Source organism: Elephas maximus, chromosome 13, assembly GCF_024166365.1.
Source record: "Elephas maximus indicus isolate mEleMax1 chromosome 13, mEleMax1 primary haplotype, whole genome shotgun sequence".
NCBI lineage: Eukaryota > Metazoa > Chordata > Mammalia > Proboscidea > Elephantidae > Elephas > Elephas maximus.
This window is the reverse complement of record NC_064831.1, coordinates 11,752,399-11,757,090: the sequence shown is the minus strand read 5'-3', so window position 1 is coordinate 11,757,090 and position 4,692 is coordinate 11,752,399. Positions and strand designations below refer to the sequence as shown.

At 37.4% G+C, this 4,692-nt stretch overlaps 1 pseudogene; it reads left to right on the top strand.

Moving 5' to 3' along the window:
- Window positions 1-1,527: 1,527 nt before the first annotated feature.
- Window positions 1,528-2,469, top strand: LOC126057283 (olfactory receptor 14A16-like; annotated as a pseudogene).
- Window positions 2,470-4,692: the final 2,223 nt, after the last annotated feature.

The following is a 4,692-nucleotide window of genomic DNA, read 5'->3' as shown; positions in this document are numbered from 1 at the left end:
ACAATTTTAATTTTGAGATAAAGAACCTGATCTCCAAAGACAAACTGAGATTGTTGCTGAGAACTTATTTCAACTGAGGATATCACCAAAGGAGACCTCAGCGATAGAACCAAAGAAAAGCAAGAGCCTTTTTTTTGGAGGGGGGACCTACTTTTAGTAAGAAAAAAATACATGGAAAGTTTGGTGGTGAAAAAGACAAAGACACTTTATTTGACTGAAAACACCTGATTCACCGGACCAGCTCCTAGAAGCCAGCAGCGGCAATATTGTGGAATCTGCCTAGGAGACAAACACTTCTAAGACAGGTGAAATGAGTGTGAATATTTTTTCTGCACAATTCTAATACTTCAGTTCTACTTTGAAGTGATTACTAAATTTAGGAACAGGTTTTGGTAAAACAAAATATAAAATGATAGAGATAGAGGGTAATTTTCTGTTGTCCAGGTCCCTAATAAATAGCCCAAATGTTTCCATCTAAGATATCTCAAATCCTTTCATAAGGTTTGGCTGTGTCAGTGGTTGCTATCTATGTCAGATGATGAAGATAGCTTTTTTAAAGAACATAAAATATGATTGACATAAATATAGAAAACAAACACAAGCCAAATATTTAATTAATTAATGACTGCAAAAACTAGTCAGATATTCAACTGGTTCAACATCAAAATCAAATTTCACACAAAAAAGAACAGAGAAGCATGGCTGAAAAAATACAAATAGATGCAAAATTGGCCTATCTACAGAGAAAATATCAATTAAAAAAAATTCCACTAAAACAGTATTAATTTGTATTTGTATGGACAATAATTTCCATTATTAAGTTTTATACAACTTCTACAATTGTAAGATAGCTTAAAGACAATAAATAACAAACATAATCCAGTGCACTAGAGAAAAGACTCAGTTTTTTTTTTTTCTTGTTTCAAAGGTTTTCACAATTTTTCCTGACACTGGCATAAGGAAGGAAGATGGAATGACTAGAGGGAATGGTATTGGTTGAGTGTCTTCTTATCCAATAATTATGCTGATAATTTGTACATGCATTATTTAATTGAATCAAAATAATGATCCAATGATAATGCTCACACCGTAGGTTGAATAAAATGATGCTCAAAAAATGTATACGAGATCACAAAGCTTTACAAGCTTTACAACAGCTGATCTGAAATTTGTACTCAGGACTGACTGGTCCCAAATTTGTGCCCTTTCTCACTACATATTTCAATACAGGGTGTATGAAATTCTATCTGAGTCAGATGTGGACTATGGGCCTTAATCAACATAGAATGACAAGGTGGATGATTTGGGCTTGACTGATAACCATTTTCTGTCACTCAGTTAATGGGATTAATATTTGTGTTAAATTACCTCGCTGAAGACTTGGTGGTGTTACTCTTGCATGTTATTGAATACATGCACATGTGTGGGAGAAGTGAAGCTAAGAAAATAGAAGAGTAAACTTCCTTGACTAAATCACAAGTTGTTCATTTTATTTTTTTAGAATCATTGCATTAAACATCCAGAGAAATGAATAACTTCACCTCTGTGACTATTCTTCCTAATGGGGTTTTCTGATGTTCGGGAGATCCAGATCTTACATGCTGTGTTGTTTTTGCTGATTTACCTGGCAGCTGTACTAGGGAACGTTCTTATCATCATTGTCACAGCTAAGGATCATGGACCACATAGCCCTATATACTTCTTCCTGAAGAACTTGTCCTTTCTGGATCTCTGCCTCATTTCCATTGCTATTGCCAAATCCATCACAAACTCTCTGGCTAATCACAACATCATCTCATTTCTCCGTTGTGTTTTGCAGGTATTTTTCTTCTTTCTCGTAGCCACTACAGAAGTATCTTTACTCACAGTGATGTCTCATGACCACTACGTTGCCATCTGCCACCCACTCAGGTATGAAGTCCTCATGAGCCATGGAGCCTGTGTGCAGATGGCAGCTGCCTCATGGGTCAGTGGCGTTCTCACTGCAATTCTGCACGCAGCTTCTACCTTCTCCAGACCTGTGTGTGGGTCTCCTGAAGTTCATCAGTTCTTCTGTGATGTTCCACAGCTGCTCTCCCTCATCTGTTCTTATGATATTGTGGAATAAGTAGTCATTGTGCTCAGCCTGGTGTTAGATTTTGGCTGTTTTGTGCTTATTGATATTTCTTGCATTCATACCTTCTCCACTGTTCTGAGAATCCCATCCAGAGAAGGCAGGTCTAGAGCTTTCTCCACATGCTTGCCTCACCTCACTGTTGTGACTCTCTGTTTTCCGGTTTTTTGTTTTTTTTTTTTTTTGCCTATTTATTACCCTTACCCAAATCTCCATCACCCTTGGATTTGCTGGTGTCAGTATTCTATACTATGGTGCCACCCACCATGAATCCCATCATCTACAGTCTGAGAAATAAAGATATGAAGATGCCATTAAAAAAACTGTTGAAGAGTAGGCATTGCCCTTCAAATTAGGAGGGTTAATATCACATATATCATGATCTTTCAATCACTAACAGAATTGTCTGAACAATCTGGTTGCATAGTCTGAATATAATATTGGATATTTAAAGCAAGAATTACTGTGAAAACTCTGGTTGTATTCATTGAATTGCTACTAACAGGCACTATCTATCACTAGATCAAGTGAGTGGAAAAACCAGTAGTTCCATTTGTAATTGGGCAGACATATGCTGACCTTATATTTATCATCTTAATTGAAAAACAAGCACCCAAAAAAGCAGTTGTTTTCCAGTTAATTCTGACTTGTGGCAACTACATGTATGAAGAGTAGAACTGTGCATAGGGTTTTCAAGTCTGTGGCCTTTCGGAAGCAGATCTCTGGCCTTTCTTCAGAGGCCTCTTGGTAGGTTTAAATCATCAGTCTTTCAATTACTAGTCGAGTACTTAATCATCTGTCCTACCTAGGGATTCCTTATTGGGACACTTTTGTATGTGACTAATCCTTCAAGACTTCCGGATATATAACTCACATATGATCGTAAGATTATTTCTCCATTCTTGATCTAGTGTTGTGTTTGCTGCTCCAGTACATTGGTCCATGAGATTACCTTTACGTAGGTTTCTCCAGACTAGTCCAGTTGCTCCACTTAGATGCTTTCTAAGTACCCTTTACCTCTCCATCATAGCATTTATCTTAGTTGTAATTTAAGATTTATTTCTGTAAGTGCTTGTTATGTTTTACTTCATTACACTATGGGATCCTTGTGGACAGGTGCTGTATCTCCCATGCCTAGCTTAGTGTGTGGACTAGAGTAGAAATAAGTGGGTATTTATTTATCATATGGATTAATGGACAATACCCACATTGTTTTCTGGTCCCATAAAAATTTTGTTATTTTCTTATTAACCTGAGCTTAGTCAAACATATGATCTCTATATTTGTAAAGGATTCACTTCTTATTTATTCCAAAGGCAACGGATTATTCTTTTGCAGTAGCTATGGCCTTATGCCCAGGTATAGTTTACATGATCAGAAACTGAATTTTCCACATGGACAAAGAACTAGTGGGTTTGTTCAATATAGAGAGAAAAAGCATTTGTGTGATTGAATGGGTATGTATGCATTTTGTAGAAAAAATATTTACATGACTGTAAAATATACTGGCTCATGTCCAGGCAGTTGTTGTTGTTGTTGTTAGTTGCTGTCGAGTTGGTTCTGACTCATAGCGATCCTATGCACAAAAGAATGAAACACTGCCCGGTCCTGCACCATCCTTACAATCGTCGTTATGCTTGAGCTCACTGTTGCAGCCACTGTGTCAATCCACCTCATTGAGAGTCTTCCTCTTTTCTGCTGACCCTATACTTACCAAGCATGATGTCTTTCTCCAGGGACTGATCCCTCCTGACAACATGTCGAAAGTATGTAAGATGCAGTCTCGCCATCCTTGCTTCTAAGGAGCATTCTGGTTGTACTTCTTCTAAGAGAGTGTTTTTTGTTGTTGTTCTTTTGGCAGTCCATGGCATATTCAATATTCTTCACCAACACCACGATTCAAAGGCGTCAATTCTTTGGTTTTCCTTATTCATTGTCCAGCTTTCACACGTTCAGGCAGTTGGAATGTATCTTATATGTGCATGTTGTGTAGCAAATGAGCTGACCCCATCTACTGCAAAAAGCCACATTTATTCTGCTTGTATTCCCCTATGTTAGACTTTTCTAAGTTTAGGCTTGAGTGTTTCTTCCATCCAAAATGAAATAAAATTTAATTATGTATCTGTTGAAATTGTTGGAGATTTGTGTTGGCAGAGTACTTTTCCTGGAAACATGAACATCTGCAATGTTGAGTATGTTAAGCAGAATGGTACCACAGATGTGCGTGTTCTAATCTGCAGAACCCCTGAACATGTTATCTTACCAGGACAAAAGGGACTTTGCTGATGTTATTAAGGTTAAGGACCTTGACATGGAAAATTATTCTGGATTATCTAGGTGGGACCATTTTAATCATATGAACACTTGAAAGCAGAGGAACTTTTGTACAGAAGTTGGAAAACCAGCTAGATGGTAGTGTGAGAGGGGCACGACCATCCATTACTCTCTTTGAAGATGGCAGAATGTAAGAAATACATACGGCCTCTTGAACCTGGAAAATTCAAGTGTGCAATTTTTTCAGAAATGAATGCAGCCCATTGATACCTTGATTTTAACCTAGTGATACTCAAGTCAAATTT